Source organism: Ochlerotatus camptorhynchus, unplaced genomic scaffold, assembly GCF_037179485.1.
Source record: "Ochlerotatus camptorhynchus isolate MF236.1 unplaced genomic scaffold, CSIRO-AGI_Acam_v1.1 ptg000091l, whole genome shotgun sequence".
NCBI lineage: Eukaryota > Metazoa > Arthropoda > Insecta > Diptera > Culicidae > Ochlerotatus > Ochlerotatus camptorhynchus.
Window position 1 is genome coordinate 2136396 of NW_027040581.1, and position 24666 is coordinate 2161061.

General features: G+C 41.4%; 1 protein-coding gene across 2 annotated transcripts in view; it reads left to right on the forward strand.

The window, feature by feature from the left end:
* Positions 1-13144: 13144 nt before the first annotated feature.
* LOC135698619 (very long chain fatty acid elongase AAEL008004) overlaps positions 13145-24666 on the forward strand; it is a 123921-nt gene continuing 112399 nt past the window's right edge. The window contains exon 1 of one of the 2 annotated variants that reach the window (XM_065218679.1): positions 13145-14092. The gene's annotated coding sequence lies outside the window, so the exon portion shown is untranslated. The remainder of the gene's footprint in view (positions 14093-24666) is intronic. The other variant, XM_065218678.1, reaches the window with a different exon arrangement.

Below are 24666 nucleotides of genomic sequence, written 5' to 3' on the forward strand. Positions count from 1 at the left end.
CCCACTTACTGCATTTTCTCGAATCTTCCAACCTGTTCCACACCATTAACAGCAATAGCAGCAGCAATTTATCGCCGCGAAAGTAAACAGTTATTAAACCACCTCCACTCCCGAGCCCGCTGGCCTCCCGGCACAGATTAGTCATTGGATGTTCGCGAAAACGACACCATTACCGATCCGGTTCCTAACCCGGTCCCTGATGGTGCTCGGTGCATCAGCTCCAAGCGACGACGGTGTAAACAACATTAGTCCGTTTCCGTCCCGTACGTAGAAAGACCGGCCGGTTGGTTAGCCAGCTCGGTGTACAAATGCAAGAACAGTTGCCCTACTTGGTGATTAGGTGGTGGCGTGGAACAGTCAAGATCAAGTAATTATACCCACACGAAAGGACGTTTGACCACTTTGGAGGCACGCACATTCAAGGTTCGCCTATTGCAAAGACCGCATTTTCCGTTGATCTAGAACGATCTGCAAAGCACCCTATCTACGTCAGGTGATCGAACGTATTAACAGCATTCCAGTGATGGAGAGAGAAATGTAATCGAATTTACTTTCGAAAATGCTAATCACAGTCTCGGCTCGTGGCTGGGGTTGATATGTCATCCGTCGTCTGATGGGGAATGCAAATTGCCTTACTCTATAATTCGCAGTCCACCACCGAAGTCTGCGGACTTTTCAAGGGTGGAAAAATGCTTTCGTTCCATGGCAAATGACTGCAAGCTCGTCTACCCCACACTGTATTCGAGCAAAGTGCTGTTTACACAACAAGCACCGTGCCCCGCGCCGTCAGAATCAGGGTCACGACAGACGGTCGTCGGGCAAAAAAGTGCATCATCATTGCTTTTCCACAACGGCCATTAGTTCAATTTTTCATTTTTTTTTTGTTTTGCGGTAGGTAGGTAGTTATTTGTATTCTGTTGCGTTCGATGGGTGGAAAAAGCCCAAAGTCGATGGGTAGCGAATTTGAATCCAATTGGTCAATTAGCAATCCATCGATCGGGTTTGACGTCGACGGGGCACAAAGGTGTCAGTCCATAATTAAGTGACTTAATTTTTTGTTTGTTGTGAACTCAAACGCATTCGTCACTCCGGGGCGTGCGGTGAACGTGAGCTTGATTGGAAAACATGGTAAAGGGGCTTTGTCTTCGGGTAATTGCGATTCTGTTGCTCGGTCACTGTTTTTTTAGAGCTGCGGAAGAGAAGATCTTCCATTAGCTGGGAACCGCTTGGTAAGTGATCGATTTGGAATAATAATTAATTCCTTCAGGTGTGATATGCAAAAGTGTGTTGACGTTAGCAGGTTGATAATCAACCTTGAAGGTCCTTGAAAGACATATAACTTTGACGCAGGTTGCATGATTCGACGTTCGATTCGACTTGACTATTTGGTCACGGACCTGAGTTAGCACTAGAATAACGTTCATTGCACTTAGTTTGCCAGCTTGTGAGTCAATTTAGAACTTAACTGCTGACTGCCAGGTTAGTGGTGTACAGCTGAACAACTTTATGCAAGACAAGAACCTTCTATCGGGTCACGGTTCTGAGATATCACTAGAAAGACAATATTTGCACACTGTTGCCATCTTGAGAGACAACTCCTAACCAAACTTTGGAATACGAGACTTGAGTTTTGTCATTTTTAACGACTTTGTAGAGCAAAGTAACCATTAAAGTAACGAGTCTCAGATATTACTAATTGCATCCTGGAGTCACGTATTAAGTTAATTCCTAACTAAACTGTTTACTACCAGGATCTGATCGTGGTTAACAAATCTGGTCACAATTCTGACCCTGACGCCATCTAGTGAGTAAATTCTATACTAATCTGTTTACTGTACGATTGGTCTTGTTCAGTTTAACCAACCGGTGGAAACAAACGATTTTAAATTGGCTCACTACTTGACTAGCCTATTGGTCCCAAGCAAATCGATTAACGTAACCCAATATTGAGCTTTTTGACGTTTAACCGGCGCACACTAATGCACTATTTAAATTGAAGCAGTGCGAGCAAGAAGGAAACAGATTAGTGGGAAAACAATTCATCCATTCATCCCTGTGTGCTAGATAGAGAAAGATGATTAAACGTCAAAAAGGTCTATAGTCAAAATTCTAGTACTACACTATGTTTGTTTTGATTCGCTATGAAAGATTGACAGATAAAATGAGGGGTTCGTAGATTTTCCTATGTTTCGAGGGGTGAATCGATTAGCTTGGGACCGAAGAGAGTACCAGAGCTGAGCCAAAAAGTTGAGCACGTTTCTTCGGGACCTACTAGTCTTAGAGCTACCTCTATGGTTTAACAGCTTTACCGAAGATAGAAATTTTCTATCTCGACACGGACCTATCATTAGAAGGATAATATTTGCTCTCTGGTCAGCCGCTTAAATTCAAGGAAGCGAAGAGTTACTTGAGTTCCTGAAACTCTCAGAATTTCGACAGATCAGCAGAAAAGTTTACTGAGTTTCAGAATTCCCCAGATCAGGGTTTCAGATGCCCCTGCAGTTCCAGAAATTATAGAAGTTCCGGAAGCCATCCTGGATGCAGTTCCGTATTTTCTGGAGTTTCAAAACTTTCGATAATTCTTGAATCTTCCAGAGATCACTTGGACTTCAGATTATTTCTGTCGTGAGGATTGACTTTTCTAAGATTCAAATTTTCAGAAACTTCACAGAAGTTCCCGAGGACTCGACAGTTGTTTGATTACTGAGATTTTATATTTTAAGATCGTTCTTTCGAATTTTCCAAAATTAAGAAAATTCTCGGAGCTCCGCAAGTTTAAGAACATCCGAAAGTTTGAGCCGTTTCTGGAGAGAGAGTTCTAGAGTTCTAGAAATTAGTGGAATCACAAGGTTCTCGCAATACTTAAAGCTCAAAATGTTTTGAAAATCCACAGCGAACTTGAAGATTCTAAATTTCGTGATAGTAATAAATTATAATTCCAGAACTCCAGCAACTCTCAGAATACATCAAGAATTTTTGCAACGACCGCGATTTTAGGAACCCTAACGTACAGGAGCCTCCGGTCGTTCAGTGCAAGTTCTAGCAACTATTGATGGTAAGATTTTTTTCAAAAGATTCAATAGATCCGAAAGTTTCTGAAACTCCTGGAACTTCCCGGAGGTTCAGCAGATCTTTGGTTTCCAGGAATTACATCAGTGCCTGCAAGAATTCATAATGCTCCCGAAGCTCCGAGAATTTGTGGAGATCTAAAAGTTTAAGCAGTTCGTAGGACCTAGTGATGCAAAGTTGTGGAAATTCCTGGGCCTCCAGGACCAAAAGTTTGCGTTTTTCGAAAGTTTATTTTTTTTTAAATAGGGCTGGGATGTTTTTGAGATATTTGTGTTTCGAACACTTATTTATATTTTTACTTTAAAATTTAAAAAAAAAAATAGTTTTTGTTTATTTTTCCCAGAAAGACATTATTTTTCTTAACAACTTTGTCTCAGACGTCATTTCGATCAGAAATGCCGTTTCCGTGCTACAATTTTGAGAAAAATTTCAAAGACGCTGATCCAAAATGGCCGAATTTTAGCAAAAGTGCCCATAACCATCATCAATGCAAAGTCGAAGTCGGAGAAGGTCGATTCAAAAGTTCAAATTATTTTAATTCTATTAGAGAGTGCAGGCAACTTGCGAAGTTCCAACCCTTGCCCCCCCTTAAAGAACGCTGAGAACTCCAGTAATGTCTGGGCTTCGCAGCCAGAACCACAGCTTTCAAGCTTTTATGGAGCTTCCGGAGTTCCTAAAATTGACTCTCGGAATTTCAGGAGATTCCTGGTTCTTCAGAAAATTTTAAATCCGTGCGCAAAACTCTCGATCTTAAGGAATTTCGAAAATTTAGAGAGATCGAAGGTATTAACAATTCCCAGGGTTTCAAGAGTTCTTGGAATGCCGGAAGTTCACAGTCTTAACGAAATTCCTGGTGCTCTGGGAATACAGCGAGTTCCAACACTGAACAATGAGAACTCCAGCAATTTCTAGCAAATTTTGAATAGATTCCCGGATCGATTTGAACATTCATAGAAACTCATGTAAAACATTAAATTTAGGAGCCCTTTGGCCTCCAGTTAATCATAAAGCTCTCAATACTTCCAAAATTCATGGAATTTTGGTTCACAAAGCTATCGAACTCCCTCTTCAAGAAGTTCACACGTCTTGGTTAGTTCTTGGAATTCCGAAATTTCTGGAACTCGGAAGGCTTCCAGAATTCCAGGATTTCAACAGATTGGTACCGGGAGTAATTTGCAGTGATCATTCAAAGATAGAAAGTTCAGGTCTTCGGCAAAATTGCTCAACTGGACAAGACCTGTTCAGCAGTGGACAGTTAAGTGCGAAGACGGCTCACAAGCTGGTGCCAGGCTATAAATAATGATCTTTTAGTGATATCTCAGGTCTGTAACTAGATAGAAGGTTGCTGTCTTCATCAATGCTGGACAAGATCCCTCCGGTAAAGAGCAATTTAATTTGGAATTGACTCACTAAATGGCGCAGGAGAGATAATGGTTCTCTTCTACTCATAAATCGATTCCATGACCAGGTGCATGTCTTGGGCAAAGTTGTTCAAATGGAATGTGTTCAATATGGAAGAGTAACCATGAGTAACCATCTTGACAGGTCTGAGAGTGCCTATCTAGTTTTCCATGCTCGATAATGGTGGCCTGTTTGTATGAATAAATGTATCCTTCACTATGCTTTTTGACACTATCTGGAGGTTCGAATTTTGACCCCTCCCTTTCCCTCTCCCAGGAACAGAAGAAACTGGAACAACATACGCCCTCCAGTTAGTGTCAAAAAGCACAGTGAAGGATAACATTATTCATACAAACAGGCCACCATTACCGAGCACGGAAAGCTGGATAGAGGGAAGGACGACACGTCAGAATTGGAACAATCGATAATTAGTGTGAATGTAGGAACTCTATTTATTATCCGGGACGGGACCTGACAAACGAGCTTCCCACTTTTCTTAATGATTTTGATGAATGCCCTCGAAAATTTTGAAATGGTGTTTGACGATGTTGACCAATGATGCCAGGATTGCAGAATGTTTTTTTTTTATTTGGAGTTGAATCGGAGTAAACAAACAACTCCTAGCTCCCTTTGCTCAGTCGGTAAAGGCGCAGCTACAAAGCAAGACCATGCTGAGGTGACTGGGTTCGAATCCCGGTCTAGTCTAGGATTTTTCCGGGTTGGATAATTTCTCGACTCCCTGGGCATAGAGTATGATTGTACTTGACACACAATTATACTTATGCAAAAATGGTACAGACATCGAAAGTTCTCAATTATTAACTGTAGAAGTGCATCTCTAAACACTAAGTTTAGAGCACGCAATAAGCTAAAATGCGATAAGCCTTAAGCTTAAAATGCGAAGAAAAAGAAAGAAGGAGTAATTTTTCAACTTTCCTTTCGTAAATATAAACAATTAACAATTGACGCCAACATTGATTCCGGCATCACTGTCAGTTGAACCCCATGACCTTTTTATTCCACGATTGCTAACTGTCAAATCGGTCAATAAGCAACTGGCTCAGTTTTGACAGTAAATTGGCTCGAAATCGCTGCCCAATTGACCACTTTGTCAAGCAGTTTTGGCGTGACTTTCTACCAGCGATTTCGCAAAACTGGACCAACTAATTTCTATTTTTTATGAAACGGACAAATGATGACTACTTTTCTCGTGGTTCTAGAAGAAAAAATCTCAAAATAATGTTTTATTTCAAAGTTCGAGTGGTAGTAAATGTCATTTTAACTGCTCGAATGAAGTGGTGAATTGTCAAGTCCCATCCCAGTCTATTACCGTCGAACGACACTTCGTGCATATTAACGGGGTTCATTTCTAATTTGAACTTCTAGTAACCCTATGACCATCACTAAAGCGGTTCTGTTTTGTTTTGATTCTGCATTCCATTTCGCGTCGTCCCATTTCACTTTAATTTTCACGGCGTGCAAATTAGCGAGGTTCAAACTAAAAAGTGTTCAGATTACCTGGGGCCCAGGGAAAAGATGAATCCAATCGAGCAGCAAATAAAGACAGCAGTGCGAAGCACCCTATTCTCCACACGGCGAATGAGAACGACTCAAACTTGAGTTTAGTTCACTCATAATCGCCAAAAGTGCAGGAACTCAGCGATGAGTAAAATTTGTCTCATGGTTTCCTGTGGAAAACCTAAAAAATCTGCCGGAAAATGAGGAAATTGACGAAAATTTTATTCAGTCTCGGAGTAGTACCAATAGACTGAGTGAATCTAATCTTTAATTTTCTCAAATTCGGGAATTTTTCCCTGGAAAATCCTGGAAAAACATGAGGAAAATTAACTCATCGCTGAGTTCCTGCACTTTTGGCGATTATGAGTGAACTAAACTCAAATTTGAGTCGTTCTCATTCGCCGTGCATCCATTACTTTGTTTCAAAAGCAACCGTATCCTGGTTTCGACAACAACGTGATACAATGAGGAAGTACTTGCACCAGTATCGCAGTTTAAAAGGTAACAAATAAGACATTCTCTTCCGTTGATTGGTTTTCCTCAGAACTTTCCAAATGCCGACAAAGTCACGCAATATTTACGTCTTAATCGGAAAGCGCTTCCTTGAAACAACGTCCCTTGACTGATGAAAGAATTCCAAAACAAACCACGCGTACACCAACAACAACAACAACAACAACAATAGACATTGCCTCCCTACCACTTCTACCATAGCCTACTAAGACGTTTGATAAGCATTTTTGCTGCGGCTGTCATCATCGCACAGTCGTCGTCGTCGTCGTCGTCATGTTTGTCTTTCCACTTTTTCGGTCGGTTGGTAATTTTCGCGCACAAAACACACGATGTGAAGGTCGAGCACTATTCGAAACCGTTTGTGTGTGTTGATCGAATGGGTGGCCACCGACTTGCAAACTCGCGCACACACACTTGCAGAAATTCGAATCATGGAATTAGTTTAATTTTTATTTAATTACAGTTCAAGTTAGATTTGCAAATACAGTGAACGCTCTACAACACGGTATTGAAGGGACCGTTGAGTTCTAGAATAACAATCCCATACAAAAGCGCTATCGCAGTAGCCATGAAATTAATGTTTTACTATAGTATGGTTCTATGACTATATATCGAGTTGGGTTGTGTCCCAATTGCCGAGTTAAATTTAACTCGTGGTTAAAAGTGACATTTCGAAAATTATGTTCAATGTTCGAAAATCCCGGTAACTTCTAGTCTGTCAGAAATAACCACGCTCGGATGGCAGGGTTGTTCGATAACTTTCCATCTGTCACTTTTAATCATGAGTTAAATTTAACTCACCAATTGTGACACAGCCTTAGTGGACATTCGAGTTGTGGAGAGTTGACTGTATTCGATAACCGCGTCTGGTGTAGTTGCGTTCTGTCACCACCGCGACGGTAGAAAGAAGGCGGAGGGAGGGGAGAAGGGTGATCGAAAATGGAGTTGGATTTTGCCATCATGACGAGTGCGCTGTTGAATGCGTGCAGTTTTGACAAGTTTGAGTGTGTCGAAATACGCAGTTGAGCACGCCACTAATCACAGTCTTTCGACGAATGGCTAAGCGATCGCGGATGAAATCCTTGATCTGCTAGGCCAATCAAATTTCAATCCGGATCCGTACAAAGGGTTCGGATCAGTATAGAGAGTGAATGGTCCACGGCTAACAAGAATCGGATCACCGGTGCTCAATAACCTTCTCTCTGAGTGCTCAGATCGAAAACATTTAGGATTCGGAATGGGCTGTCAAAAAATGTCAAAAATGACTTGTCACCCTTTATGGGGACCGTTGCGGTCGATGTGGGATATAAGAGGTGAGGAGAAAGGAAACTAGTGGACTCTTTCATTCTGACGGTGTTCTTATGCAACAGCAGACGTGACGTCACGTCTGTTGCTGCATAAGAAGACGCGAGAACGAAAGAGTCCACTAGTTTCCTTTCTCCTCACCTCTTTTACCGCACATCGCGTTGCGGTCACCTCCTCACAGCGGTGTTGAAAAGAACATATTAGTTTCACACTGTCCGACTTCTTCTCTTTGCCTTGGAGCTAATGGATATTTGATGAAAATGAGCTGCCCCTCCGAAATTGTAATAAATTTTGGAATGGCCGGTCCGGAGTCTCGCTGCTCTCGCATGTTCCTGTTTTACCGTGGCCTGACCTTGGATTCACCGGATGTGAACTGAACTACGCTTTACGAGCATAGAGATGACTCTAAGACCAGAAGGTCCCGAAGAAACGTGCTCAACTTTTTGGCTCAACTCTGGTACTATCTTCGGTCCCAAGCTAATCGATGCACCCCTCGAAACATAGGAAAGTCCACGAACCCCTAATTTTATCTGTCAAACTTTCAAAGCGAATCAAAACAAGCATAGTGTAGTACTAGAATTTCGTCTAAAATGGGGTACGTTAATCTATTTGCTTGGTACCAATAGGCTAGTCAAGCAGTGAGCCAATTTAAAATCGATAGTTTCGTTTTGATCGTTGATACGAGTCCGTTAACACCAGTATCGGTTTATTAGTTTGTTTATTAGGTTTGTCAGTCGGTGTCGTAGCGGCGGCTTTGGCGGAGAAAACCGTGGTTTTGTTTGTATAATAGTATGTTTGGCAACCCGGTTAATTTGACAGTTCACATGTTTGATTTTGAAGAAACAGAACAACGAGCAGTGGTTGCTTCCAAATTTCCTCGGAAAAGGACTACACTGAACCTAATAAGTAACGGCCTCGGTCACCGAATCGAAGCTTCGAGCGAGAACGTTCTCCGGGGGAGGCACTTCCAATTTCCGACAGGATAATAACTTCTACTGGATTTGAGTATGGTGACACAGGTGACGGTGGTAAGTAGACGAAGCAAGCATTAGAGGAAACTGGTCCGGAAGCTCTTCAGATTCTGATGAACGCTTCCGGGAGGAGTTTCTCCCGAAAGCCATCCACTCTGTCAAATATGCGGCGCCAGCGTTCTATTGGGAGTTTCAACTGAAATCAGACTTCCCTGGCGGATGTAGGATTTAGTGTGTCTACACGGTCAGACAGTTCAACGATCGGACAAATGGAGAAAAATATGGCGAAAAGCAGTGCCGGCCAGAGAACACCTGTAAAATCTAGGGCGCTGTCGTTGGTAGGAAAGCAAACACCTCCAAACATGGTTCGAGTGATCATCGAAGGCGAATTAATCGATGTCAGTTACGATGAGGAACGAATCATGGAACTGAATGCCGATTTGCTGATCAACGCAGTGGTGAAGCGTTACGGAATCAAACATGGCAAACGACCACTGATAAAACTACTACGGCCAGATGGTGGCCTTTGTATGGACACCGATCGCCTTACGACCTTCTGTGCGACTCGGATTCCATGATCAATTCCTACCTCATAGAGTTCGAAAAACTGCGTTCGGATCAGTTCTACGAGGATTATGCAAACATCGCGATGTTGAAATGCTTACCGAACTGCTCCAATCGCTAAGCACCATAGAAAACACCGGTCACTTTACACTTTGCCGGGATTTCTTCTCCGCCAAGCCTATAAATATTATATGGCAAGCGCTGGGTTATCAGGGTCGTGTCCGAGGGCTAACCTATCCTTCAACCAACTCACTGATGTCGACTTTCAGGAGCTATTACAATTCCAGTTAACCTCCTTCGGCTGTGATTTCAGCTCCGTCACGAATCTCCCCGCCCCAAATCGATATACCAACGTCTTCAACGTTACCATCACTTCCTCATTCAGGGTCTCGCTCACCCCACTATCCAACTCATTAATCACAATCTGAATCGGCATAATATGACCAGTAGCAGTCCCTTCATGGTCATCTTTTCAATCAACTTCCGGAACGATGCCACCCCCTTCCCAACTTCGATCAAACAGTTCTGAACCAGATCCTTGAACAGTTCGATCGTCTTGAGTGGAGGTTCTCCGATCTCGAAGTCTTCCGGTAGCGACTCCAGCACCATCCGGAAGAATTCCAGTATCACCCCCAGATTACAGTTGTACTTGGCAACGGTCATCGCCTTGATGACCTCGCTCATCCCGCAAGCATACTGCGTTGACTTTTGAACGGTGTTTAGCTAATGTTTTGAAAACATGTGCGTTGTGAGGAATACATGGCAGAGCTTCGGCGGGAATTCACGGTTGCAGTTATGAAACCAAAAATTAGATTGTGTCAACAACAATGATTAACATTTTGACACATGCACAGAACAGGCGCAGATATAGCAACAATCAATACGAAACTAACGATTTTAAATTGGCTCACCACTTTAGTAGCCTATTGGTCCCAAGCAAACGATTAACGTACCCTATTCTAGTTGAAATTCTATTACTACACTATGTTTGTTTTGATTCGCTATGAAAGTTTGACAGATAACATCAGAGGTTTGTGGATTCATGTAGAACATGCAGGGGTGAGTGAAATAGCTTGGGACTGCTTGGGACCGTTGTTCTGGTACTGAGTGAGCCAAAAATAATAATGATTTTCTTCGGGACCCAGTGGTTTCAGAGTTACCTCTATGGATATAGTACAGTGTTACCAGTAGCTTTAAATATCATGAAAATTTCTAACCATGGGTGCCAATGAAAGTGCCCAGGTGTGCCTATCTGTAGTTTTGGCACACTGTGCGGAGTGACCAACCCCTTGTTTAAAAGATATTGAAAATCGAAAATTGAAATTGCCAATTTCAGTTGTTAATTAAATATAGAAGATCTAAATAAAAATCTTGTTTACAAAATGCATGGAATTATCTAACTCCGAGAATTACCTAACTTGAGAATATTCTTAAGATTGAGATCCTTAAAATCCGTTATGAGATCCGGACAATATGTAATTTCATTACAAAAAGCTTGAACAAACGATCATTGCTGGTTCAAAATCATTAAGCTTCTAAGGCTCCCCCTAAGGCGGTGTTATGAAATAAATAGAATAAAAGTTAATACTTCTCCATTAAAATAATAGTAGCCAACAGGACAATTAAATAACAAATAGCCTTGACGCCTTTTGATTGAATTGCAGTTCCAGAGTTTCTATTTAACCGTAGTTAAACAAAACATAAAAAGATGCCATAGGCCCCCCTTAGGTCCCCTCCAGTACAATTGTCTACTTACGCCAATGATGACATGTTTGTTTACGTATCATCCTTTATGCCAACAATAGATTCCGTCACGTTTAAAATTACTTATATCCAAGTGTGAAGGTTAAACCACAGACAAACATACATAACACATTGAATATTTCTCACTGTAAAACATCGTCACTTAAACATTACCGCCATCTGTTGAGTACACTGTGGTGGGCACTACGCTGAACAGATGGCGGTAGTGTGTAAACGTCAAACGCAAGGGAATTGACTATGCGCGCCACAGGTGGCGGTACTACCATAGAGGTAACTCTAAGACAAGTAGGTCCCGAAGAAACGTGCTCAACTTTTTGGCTCACCTCTGGTACTATCTTCGGTCCCAAGCTTGTCGAATCACCCCTCGAAACATAGGAAAAACCAATAACCCCTCATTTTATCTGTCAAACTTTCATAGCGAATCAAAACAAACATTGCGTAGTACTAGAATTTCGACTAGAATAGGGTACGTTAATCGTTTGCTTGGGACCAATAGGCTACTAAAGTGGTGAGCCAATTTAAAATCGTTAGTTTCATATTGATTGTTGGTACTACCATCTAGGATACTTTTAAATTGTTCGTTAAATGCTTGTTCGATGAACAACTTGCGAGTGTTATGTCTGTTTGTCTGTGTGGTTAAACTGATCCGATGAATCGTTCAAATGATCCGGATCCCCTATATGGATGAGCCGGTTCTGAGTATAGTCGCTATATTTATAGTCTGGCGGAAGGAATTTACTCTATTGTAGACCAACAAATTGAAAAGGTCTTATCAACTTCAATAAACAAAACATTGATTATTCTTTCCTCGCCAATCGAACGCAAATTACCGGCGTCATCGGATAGGGGGAAACTTTTCCCAACCCAAAGATGATGTTAGTTTGCGTAGGCGAGCCCATGGTGCTTATATAAATGGTGATACAGCTTTGTCACTATATAGGCGAGGAGGTCGCGGGAGTTAAAGTGCGGTTTTAGAGCAAATTGTAAAAAAACCTCGGTCGCTGTCCCATAAAAAAAAAAAATCCAACATGGCTGAATCATGAATTTGACACATTAGAACACCTATATATAGTCACCTTGGGCGAGCCTTGAGTCACGTGTCGATTGGTTCCGCTATTTGACAGCTCAATTGGCTCCCGAGGTTATATCCGCCAGACTATAAATATAGCGACTAAGTTCTGAGCCGTTCGGCCAAGTGGTGGGGTCCGTTTTGCTCATCTCCATTTACCTTGGCTTTTTGGGAATATTTTTTTTTTGAAGGTGAGTAAGCTATATCAAGGTTCCGAGATTGAGGAGGGTGATTTAAAAGAGGAAGTCTTTGCTTCTCCCTACAACTCACCATTGACGTCAGCATACAAACTGCTTTTTGAATTTGCATTTTGTTTTGATTTTTTAATGATGTCGAACACTCCGAAACAGTTTTTGATCCTGACCCGGTGCGTTGACACTATTGATATGACGGGTGTATCCAATTTCGTGGTGATTTTTTTCAGTTTCCGGAAAGCCATTCGATCCGAGCATTTATTGCGTTATTTATCCATCATCAAACGGTCGCCATCGTCGCCGATCTGCATGTCATTGGTATTAATGAAATCCAGCGCCGATCGCTGGGTTAGAACCTGAACTGCACCGTACACTGGAATATTCCACGCACGCAGTTTACTTGGATCGATTCGCATGCAAATCATCGCGCGAAACTCCTCTCCGCGTCCTCCCGTCCCGCGGATCGTTAATAGAGGAAAATCTTGCAATCGTTTCAACATTTTGTGCATTTCAGTTACAGCAACGTCGTGCAGTAGTAGATCGCACCGATTGAGTGAAGACGGCGGCTCTCGCTCTCGCTGTCATATTCTCGTAGCTCTCTCTGCCCAAAGCCCCAAACTACTAATAATAAACCAAAGGCGGGCGCGTGAGAGGCGTGCAGTGAGTGTCACCTCCCTTCCTGCCCACGGTGTCGTACAATACGGTCGATGAGTTCCCCCCGTTTCTCTGTTTGCCATCAGTGGAGCAGCAGAGAGTGACGGACGGACGGACACGGCGGTCGCAGAAGCTAAACACTAGCCGTTTAGCTCAAGTTCAGTTTAGTAAACTTTCAATTGTCAGCGTGTTCGGATCGCAGAATTTCGCGCGCCGGGTTGTAGTATACCAACTGGTTGTTTCCCTGCCGTGTCGTTCCCCTCGTTTCGTTTTACTCGTTCTTTCGATCACCACCCAAGAAGAAGAATCAACAGGAAAAGTAGGCGGTTGTCATTCGCCATTGTGTGTGCGGTGCTGCGGTGCAGTGTGAAATCGTAAGAACAACAAGTACTAGAATTAAACCACAATAGGCCCTGGATTTCGGCGGTGCAATTTGTCCTGGATTCTAAATTGTGCCGTTGAGTGGTGGATGTGTGTGTGTGTATCTATGTGAGTGCATAAGGAGAACGTAGAACGCGATCGCGCGAAATTGTAGGATCCGAATTCGGTGGCGGGCCACGGTGTGTGCAATATTTGCTCACTCTACCTGGGTGTGTTGGCAGTGTCAGAATAGCAGTTTCCAGTAGTGCCATGGGAAATGATTTCTCGTTAACCTTTCGCTGCTTGGTTGGATACTAAAAAGCTAGCTTCTCTGGGTGAACAAGATCAACAACAATCCTACCGTGCGCCTCTGAGGGGCAACCGGACAAGTGCAACAGTGTATCTGAGTAAACTGATCGTTTAGCTGTCTAATACGCGCAATATTAGACCAGTTCTTGGTGTGATCCAAAACGAGAAAAAAGATAAACCGAGATCATCAGCTGAGTGTCGTCAAATATCTGCCTAGAATCTTACTAGTGAAACAGTGTGTACATATAGTAGTATTACATAAACAAGGAAATTCAGCTGCCATTCCGCACGGATTACCAATCCACGGGGAAGCACAATCTCAATCACCGCCGCCCGAACGCAGTCTTCCAGAGGAACGCATCGAAGCAACGACTACAAAGCGACTACTGCGACGACCAAAGGTGAATACTCTTCTTCGAAAGAAAAATAAGAACCATAAAAAAAAAAAAAATATTACATAACCCTCAGTAGGCCGCGGAAACAGCATAGAGACTAGAGAGCGAGATATCCAAGGCAGATAAGGCAGTCCGAAAAATCCATGGCCAACTGCTTTAGCACACCAAAGTTGTAGTAATCTCGAACGAACAGCTGCTACTGCTAATGAAACGGAAAACCGAATAGTAGACGAAACCAGTGTTTGTGTGTGTGTGTGTGTGACTGAGTGACGTGATCCCGTGACATGTGCTACTGCTACATGGGCTATGTAATGTTTTCTCCCCGCTCGCTGCGTGTATCATTTCAGCAGTCAGCGAAACACTAATTAGGTCACAATCAATGAAGCGCTCGGTGCGACGACGGTGACAAATCGGGACTAAGGCCTACTGATCAGATTTTGAACGGCACCCCCTCCGATAAGATATGGGCGGTCGAGCGTTGACATAATAATTTCAGCGTGCGTGATGATAAATGTGATGAACAACGGTGTGTCATTTAGTATCGATGCGCGCTGCTTTATTTTTCTGTTATCGGCAGGTGGATCGAAATTGGTGAGCGTGATTAAGTGGGAAGACATCCTAATCTCCTAGGCGGAACAGGATCAAGCCACGATGATAAGATTGGCGGGTGGCTGGATTACGGCGGATGTTTGATAAATTTGGGGATTCCAACCTTCGTTTCGGAATAACGCTTGTCGACCGAAACGTCGGATCCGCATGTAGGAAAAATACGCAGACGTCGACGAAATGGAATCCGGTTGACCTTAGCCCGACGAAGGTTGCCCATATCTTTCAAATTAGACGAAATGGAAATCTAGCCTTCAGCCTTGTGGTTTCCTAAAAGTCCATGAATTTTAATGGCTGACGTCTTGGAAACTTGTTTTCCCGAAATATGCTGAAGGGCTGTGATAATGTGTTTTGATGTGAATTATGCGTCAACAGACTGATCGCAAAGGAAGCGCTTGTTTTTGAAGCCCTCGGTTCGGAAGTTCTGTTTTCTGTCGCTCCGAATTTGGTATATCGATTTATACAGTATTGTTTTCGGTTAACATGGCACTCAATCACAAATAGCACTGAAGTTGTTTACGTTGGTGATGAATGTGAATTATATCAGCAAACTCGCAAATGTCTTCTTCTTCATCTTTGCATTTTTAAGCTTATTGCTTATCGCATATTAGCTTTAGTTTTCAATGCCTGTACTATTTTTGTATTAGTATAATTCTGTGGCAAGTTCAATCATACTCTATTGGTCAGGGAAGTCGAGAAATTTTGCAGCGCGAAAAATTCCTAGACCGAACCGGGAATCGAACCCAGCCACCTCCAGCTTGTTCTTGCTTTGTAACTGCGCCTTTACCGACTGAGCTAAGGGAGGCTCCGCTGATATGAGACGGTTTAATTTTGTTGGGTATGGTGAAAGATTGGAAGCCCAATAATCTCAAGGAGAGATAAACTTTATTGACTGAGGAAAACAGGTGGTTAAATTAATCATAAACACAATTAAACTATCCATGAACATAGTCGGATAAAAACCACTCTATTTTACGGTCAGGGTAACCTTGGTTCGAGTTACCAGTTTTTTTTTCTTTGAACCAGGGTGCCAGATTTGAAATTTCTGTGAAGGCATTTGGTTTTGGATAACATTTTGACTTCACATTTCAAACAGCTTTTACAAAATAGTAATGTTCCGCTGAAGTTTAGAAAAGTGTCAAAGTTATCACACTTCAAAAAAAAGATAAATCAGCAATGAAAAATTATTACGAAGTCTTTGTATCTTGATAAAACAAATGAAGATCACGCTTCTTAATTTTTGCTCTGTTCAAATTCTCGCAAGTAAATGGCTTCTGGTTTTAAAATTTTGTTTGAGTCCAGGATTTTGAAAATTTGTCGAGCTAGAAATTAAAAAGTCCGGTATTTCGATGACTTGAGATCTAGAAATCTCTTCTAACCATGATAAATCACAAAGTTTTCGAAGTATCGAAATATTGAAAACTTTCTCAACCTCTGGATCTTGATTTTTACTTCTGTTTCTAGGATCTTAATAATTTGGTAGTCTTCTCTTGTCTCGGTATTTTCTTCCACTCTACAAAATCTTTGGATTCCCCATTGAATTATCCTAAAAATTGTTTGGGAATTTTCCTCAACGTTTAGTAAACATTCTTTCAAAACTTCAATGGAATTGATTCTTGAATAACCTCCATTGAAATTCCTTCAGGAATTGCGTTAAAATACTTCGAATTCCATTCAAACGCTCCTTTAAATTCTTTTGGAACACCCTCTTGAATTCTACTACCTTAGAATGCTTATTAGGAACTTTATTTTTAATTGCTTTGGAGCACTGCTTAGAACTCTTCCGGAATCATCCTCACATCAATCCTCGAGTTATCCTCAGAATTATCCTGGAACTCTACTCAAAACTACATTGGAATTCTCCTTTGAACATACTTGGATTTCTATGAATTCATTTGGGTTAAATTTGTCATATTTATTCTGGAATTCTAGTCAAAACTTCAATGGAGTTATTTTCTTCCCATTCAATTGTTCTAAGCATTCTCTAAATGTGTTTTTGTTTCTAAAATTCTATGGTATTTTTGTACATAATTCTAGAATTCTCTTCAGGATTCGATTGGGACACTCCTCAGAACAGGATTGAAATTATCGCCATATTCACCTTGGAATTCTAGTCCAAAGTTCATTGGAGTTCTTTCCAGAATTCTTTTGAAATTCTCCATAAAATGCACCCAAAAATCTCCTCATCGTTCCCATTCAATTGTCCTAGGTGTGTTCCCTAAATGTTGTTAATTTTTCTAAAATTCCCGCAAAATCGTGGTTCGAACTCCTTTCGTGGTATTTCTGAACAAAATTCCCTTGGAATGCTCCTAGAATTCTCTTCAGGATTCTATTGGAATTCACCTCACAATAGGACTAAAATTATCGCTATATATTTAGCTTGGAATTCTTTTGAAATGCTCTATGAAATTCATCAAAAAATCTCTTCACAGCTCCCATTAAATTCTCCTTAAAATTCCCAGAATGTTTTAAATTTTTCTAAAATTCCCGCAAAATTATGCTCCTTACTCCCGCGGTATTTCTGAACAGAACTCCCTTCGAATGCTCCTAAAATTCTCTTCAGGATTCTTTTGATATTCTTCTCAGAACTGCTTTAAAATTATCATCATATTTATCTTGGAATTCTAGTCCAAACTTCATTGGAGATCTTATCGGATTTCTTTTGAAATTCTACATCAAATTCACCCAAAATTCTCCTCATAGTTCTTCAATTATTCCCACAACATCATGCTGCGAACTCCCGTGGTATTTCTGTACAAAATTCCATTAGAATGCTCCTAAAATTCTCTTCAAGAAACTTTTGGAATTCTCCTCAGAACAGGACTTAAATTATCGTCATATTTATCTTGGAATTCTAGTCCGAACTTCATGGGAGTTCTTTTCAGAATTCTTTTGAAATTCTCTGTGAAATTCATCAAAAATTCTCTTCATAGCTCCTATTCAATTCTTCGTAGCATTCCCAGAATGTTTGCAATTTTTCTAAAACTCCCGCAAAATCATGCTCCGAACTCTCGCGGTATTTCTGAACAGAATTACCTTCGAATGCTCTTAGAATTCTCTTCAAGATTCTTTTTAGATTCTCCCCAGAACTAGATTAAAATTATCATCATATTTATCTTGGAATTCTAGTCCAAACTTCATTGGAGATCTTACCGGATTTCTTTTAAAATTCTCCATAAAATTCACCCGAAACTCTCCTCATTGGTCCCCTTTCAATTGCACTAATGTTTTTAATTTTTCTAAAATTCCCGCAAAATCATGCTCCGAACTCCCGCGGTATTTCTGAACAGAAATCAGAATTCCCTTCGAATGCTCCTAGAATTCTCTTCAGGATTCTTTTGAGATTCTCCTCAGAACTGGATTAAAATTATCATCATATTTATCTTGGAATTCTAGTCCAAACTTCATTGGAGATCTTATCGGATTTCTTTTGAAATTCTACATCAAATTCACCCAAAATTCTCCTCATAGTTCTTCAATTATTCCCACAACATCATGCTGCGAACTCCCGTGGTATTTCTGTACAAAATTCCATTAGAATGCTCCTAAAATTCTCTTCAAGAAACTTTTGGAATTCTCCTCAGAACAGGACTTAAATTATCGCCATATTTATCTTGGAATTCTAGTCCGAACTTCATTGGAGTTTTTTTTTCAGAATTCTTTTGAAATTCTCCTCAGAACTGGATTAAAATTATCATCCTATCTATCTTGGAATTCTAGTCCAAACTTCATTTGAGATCTAACCGGATTTCTTTTAAAATTCTCCTTAAAATTCACCCAAAATTCTCCTCATAGTTCCCATTCAATTGCACTAACGTTTTAAATTTTTCTAAAATTCCCGCAAAATCATGCTCCGAACTCCCGTGGTACTTCTGTACAAAATTCCCTTCGAATGCTCCTAGAAGATTATTTTGGGACTGTCCTCAGAACAGGACTAAAATTATCATCATATTTATCTTGGAATTCTAGTCCAAACTTCATTGGGGTTCTTTTCAAAATTGTTTTTAAATCCTCCATAAGATTCACTCAAAATTCTCCTCATAGTTCCCATTCAATTGTCCATTATTCTGAAGGGATTTTTGATTGTGATTAGAATTCCAGGCAAATTTTAAGAGATATCAAATCATCTGATGATAGTTTGTAAGAAATTCTTAAGGGAAATTAAAGGGAATTCTCATAAATTAAAGGAATACTGAGAAGGAATCCAAGATAATCGAATTCTGGTATTTGTTTGATTGTTCTAAAGGCATTCTGGAGAGCATTTTTAGGAGACAATTCTTAGGAATATTTCAATGGAATTTAAACTATAGTTATAGAAATTACTAGATAATTCTCAAGATAGTGTCCAAGTAGTAGTTTTAGTAGTAGTAGTAGTAGTAGTATTCCAAGAGAAGGAATAGTGTTCCAAGGAAAATCCTGATGAGAATTTCATGATATTTTTTTTAAATAATCATTGAGTAGAATTTTAAGTTAAATTTCAGAACAATGGGGGGTGACAAAAGAAAAAAATATGATTTGTTCCGGTTTTATAATTTTAACATACAGTGAACTCTCTATAACTCGATATTGAAGGGACCATCGAGTTATAACACAACCCTATCCAGTATTTTACGATCGCTTGTGGCCGCCACAATCTGGCTGAGTTTCTGGTAGGGAACATAAGATTTGAAGTTTGGGTTGTGCCTTTTGACGTGTAAACGATCAAATTTGAACGTTTACACGTCAAACTACACAACCCAAACGTCAAATAATATGTTCCCTACCAGAAACTCAGCCAGATTGTGGCGGCCATAAGAGCTCGTAAAATGCTGGATACAAAATCGCTATCACAGTAGTCACGACATTATGTTTTGCTATTGTTCTATAACTCGATATCGAGCTAGTGGACATCGAGTTGTGGAGAGTTTACTGTAATTCAATAAATTTTCACAACATTGCTTACATGCAGTTTTCCCATGTGGGGAACTGTCTAAACTCGGTTTCAACGGGAACTACCGAACCCCTGGTTGGCATAGGCTGTGTCCCAATTCGAGGGTGAAACCATCCGTCGCACCTGACGTTTATAGGCTGTTTATACTTATGCTAGTTCACAAGCTCAACCAGCTCAACCAACTAGCACGAATTTCAGTTGGTCCTAAAATGGTAGATGATGACGCCATGATGACTGCTTTTTAGTGCAGTTCTAGTACGCTAGCACCAGCAAAGGGGAGGAGTGTCTACCAGCATGAGATTTCAGGAGTAACTGAAATTCGTGCCAGTTGGTTGAGTTAGCTGGCGGTGCTGAATCACCATTATGTAAACACCATATAAGACAGCTAGCTTCGTTACTGGTTGGTTGTAGAAACCAGTCGCTGTCCTCACAGTTGCTGAGCTTGATACTGATGATTTTCCCCTTTGGACAGCAGTTGCGGGGCATGCTGGGGGGTTTGCGATCGGCTATGAGCAACGGAACTACTTGGTGCACCGGGTAATCTCTGGTAGGTAGTCCAATATCTACCTTTTGCAGTATTGGTTAGCTAGATCCTGCTATATGCATCAGTTCTTCCTGAGGATCGCACCGCTATCCTCGAGGTCAGTAAGCAGTTTCGAAGCGCTGGACGAACCGAGCAAGAAGTGATTCGGTGTAAACGCATCTATCGGCACATGAGTTAGCGGTTGCAAAATCTTCCGAGTTCTCCACCTTGGCTAACAGTTTGCGGAGCTTGCGAACTCTCCCATCAATTTGTCTTGTTTGATTTCTTCATCGGTCCTGCTACGGCACCCATGAAGCTCGTGCCGTAATCTCTACATCTTCTGGGGAGTGCCACAGCGTGCAATGAAGTTGCGGATCTCCATGATGCAGGAGCTCGTGCATCCTCAATATGAATAGCTTGCACGGTCAGGCTAACATTCCCCACCGTTTCTCAACTTCGACTACGACCTAAATCGGCCCAAACTAGTCGACACCCAAGTGCATTCAGCCACCGTAATTCGTGAGCTTCGGAAATCTCTTTACGACGGTGCGACTTGATCGAATATAGGCCATCTCTGGAATCGGTCAGTGATTATTCGACGGTGCACAGGGTTGTCAGGATGAATCAGGATAGTGTTCAGGAGCTTGAGCTTGATTGACCGCCCACGGTTGCTACTCTGTTATTGTCAGATCAGCTGTAATTACACAGAGAACCAATAGACGATGCTTGGGACTAGCAATCATCCTCAATATGTAAAAACTGGTGATCTTAAATTAGGCAATACCAGCGCCGGCCGCGCCCGAACACAGGTCAAGAAAGGAATGGGAAGGATTGTGTTGACATGACACTCGCTTTAATGGAAGCCGAGAACACCTCTGCACTTCCACGAGAAATCACTGGGATGTTGGATAAGAGGGTTGGGTTTGCAGCAGGGTTCGTTTTGGTAAACGATAAGCTGAATTGATGTCCTAACGATCATATAACGCGAAGGAGCTTGGGACTAAACTCACGGTCTTCTGCTCAGTAAGCAAAAACGCTTGCCACAAGGCAGACGAGCACCTTTTTAATCACCGAGTTGCTGTTATTACCATGTAGTCATGTTAACAAACAAAACGATTGACGAATCTTGAATGTGGAAGGGCCTGAGATTAGACTCATGATGTTCTGCTCAGTAAGCAAAAGCGGTTGCTCTAAGGCCACCGAGCCCCTCATTTCACATAATACCGTTGCTCAAATTTTTGTATCCATTCAAACCCGGAACCAACTACAACAACGAGTTTCGCAAAATACTCGATACACAAGCGATTTTACCATAAATCTCTTTGATATGTAAGGACCTGGGACCGCGTTTTTCTGTTCAGTAAGCAGGCCACTGTAACCGACGATCTTTCAAATCCAAAAACTAACAACTACGAAAAAGTACTTAGGCCTTCATTAAGTTCCACTTTCACGCGACGTTCAATGACAGGGTCCTATCCAGGATTACATCTGAACAATCCAAATCTGGCCAACGCCCACCCTAAACCTAAACCTGTTCTAATCCACCTGAAATGATGACTTTGACTACCCAGCCATGCAATAGTCTCATTCCGTGCCTTATGGCAACTTGATGATTCTATTGCGCTCATCTTCTGGCACCACCCAGGGGAGACTTGGTCCTGTACCCAATGCTTAACTTATCTCCATTCCACTCAGCTACTCGCAATTTCTTGTGATATAGTGGGCGGAATATTATGATATGAGACAATTCAATGCAGACGTCTTTCCAAATTTGGCAGATCGACAGGTAATCGGTGAGTTACCACGATAGTTGCTATTCAACAACTCGACAACGTCCCATCGTCAACGCCTGCTATGAGAATTTCCCATTGCAGACGCCAACGAAATGACGTCATCGAGCTATCGATCAACTACCCTGGTTATCGCCTGGTACCTGGCACGATGCTAGGAAGCAAACCGGAAGAATCGATGAGCTGCCTCTCCCCCGTGAATCAGGATAGTGTAAAGGACTTCAATAAAAGTCTTAAACTCCAATGAAAAACATGTCATCACCGTCATCAAATGTTGCAAATTTGATAAATGAGGTCTTTATCATTTTAGAGATTAGATTAAATTTTTGGTCTACTAAGTACAACCCGCCCTTTGCCTCTATTTTTCAAGTGGACTTTTTTCACAAAATGGAATGTTTTCACTACAGATGACTTCTAAATTTATTTACCTTTTCGTACGTACCGTAAAATTTGCTCAAGTGAAACACATAGTTGAGATATTGTTAAAAATCTAACACTGCTTCTAGACCCTAAACTCGGCCTGCGGATTCTTAATTAGGCCTAATGTATTGAAACGCCATTGAATTCACTTTGGTCTATCGGATTCGGTCGGATAAAAATGGGTGCAAACATTCATGTCACGAACTAAAGTATCGTACCAAACGCATAATTGACTCTGAAACAATGGATTTATTTGATGTTTTCACTGGATCTTTCGTTGGATTCATCTAAAATCTTCACCGGAATCGTGTGGAGCCTCTTCCGTCGAAAACTTAAGAAAACTCCGTCTAAATCCACTGGAACACGCGCTGACAGCATTTGAAATCTCCACCGAAATCGTGTGAAACCTCCTTAGACGAGACCGTCAGCAATCTCCGTCTAAATCCACTGAAACTTTCGATAGCAGCATCTGAAATCTCTACCGAAATCCTGCAAAACCTTCTCCACCGAGAGGTTGAGGCTGTGAACCATTTGCTGAGTTGAATTTAACTCGTGGTTAAAAGCGACATTTCGAAACTTATTTTCTATGTTCGAAAAACCCCGTGCTGTCGATCGACCGGTTTTCGAGCCACGGTTGTCAAAATTTAACTTCTTGTCTGTCAGAAATAACCATGCTCGGATAGCAGGGTAAATCGATAACTTTCCATCTGTCAAATTTTAACCAAAAGTTCGCCAAATGGTTCAGAGGCTTAGAAATCTCCGTCAAAATCCTCTGAAACTTTCGAGGCAGCATCTAGAATCTTCACCGAAATCGTGTGAAGCCATTTTCGTTGAAAACTTGAGAGAAATCCGTCGAAACCCACTATAACATTCGTTGACAGCATCTGAAATCTTCACCGAAATCGTGTGGAACCTTCTCTGACGAGAGCTTGAGAAAACTCCGTCAAAATCTACAGGATTTTTCTTTGGCAGCATCTCAAATCGCCACCGAAATCTTGCAAAAACTCCTCCACCGAGAGCTTTAGAAAACTCCGTCAAACTTCACTGGAACTTTCGTTGGCATCATCAAAAATCTCCACCGCAATCGAGTGGAACCTCCTCCGTCGAGAGCTTGAGGAAATTGAGTCAAAATTCACTGGAACTTTCGTTGGCTTTATCTAAAATCTTCACCGGAATCGTGTGGAGCCTCCTTCGTCGAAATCCACTGAAACACGCGTTGACAGCATTTGAAATCTCCACCGAAATTGTGTGAAACCTCCTTCGACGAGACCGTCAGCAATCTCCGTCTAAATCCCCTGAAACATACGATGGAAGCATCTAAAATCGCCACCGAAATCCTGTAAAACCTCCTCCAGTGAGAGCTTGAGAAAACTTCGTCAAAATCCACTGAAATTTTCGTTGCAGCAGCTAGAATCTTCACCGAAATCGTGTGAAGCCTCTTCCGTCGAAAACTTGAGAAACATCCGTCAAAATCCACTGGAACTTTCGTTGGCATGATCAAAAATCTCCACCGCAATCGAGTGGAACCTCCTCCGTCGAGAGCTTGAGAAAACTCCGTCAAAATCCAGGGAAATTTTCGATGGCAGCATCTAAAATCGCCACCGAAATTCTGCAAATCCTCCTCCACCGAGAGTGTGAGAAAACTTTGTCAAAATCCACTAGAACATTCGTTGCCATTATCGAAAATCTCCACTGAAATCGAGTGGATCCTCCTCCGACGAGCCCGTCGGTAATCTCCGTCCAAATTCACTGGAATTTTGATTGGTAGCATCAGAAATCTACTGGATCCGCCTCCATCGAGAATGCCAGCAAACTCCGCTGGCATCCACTGGAACTTTCGTTGGCAGCATCCGGAATCGACTGGGTCGAGAATGTCAGAAAAAATCACTGACATCATCGAAACTCTTCACAAACAAAACGAAATCAAAACAAACACTGAACTAAAAAGTTGCAAGTGGAACATTTGGTTAATTTGCTTAAAATAAATCGTAAAATTTCTACTATATTCTACTGTATTTTTCCCAAAATTCAAATAGTATACCTTGTTTATTTTAACAACATAATGCTTTTTGATTCAACCAAATTCGACAATCAAACCAACAGTATTCGAGTTTGATCATCAAATTAATATTTTGCTGGGTTTATTTTTCTGCGTGTGAAACAAGGAATTGCAATCGTATCACTCAATCGGGTTGTTTTAATTTCGAAAAACATACCGGTTTTTAAACGTCATCTGAAAGAGCTTCGTTTTCTGAGCACAACGATATTTTTTTTTTCGATCCTATCTCGATTTTTGAATCAAGATTTAAAA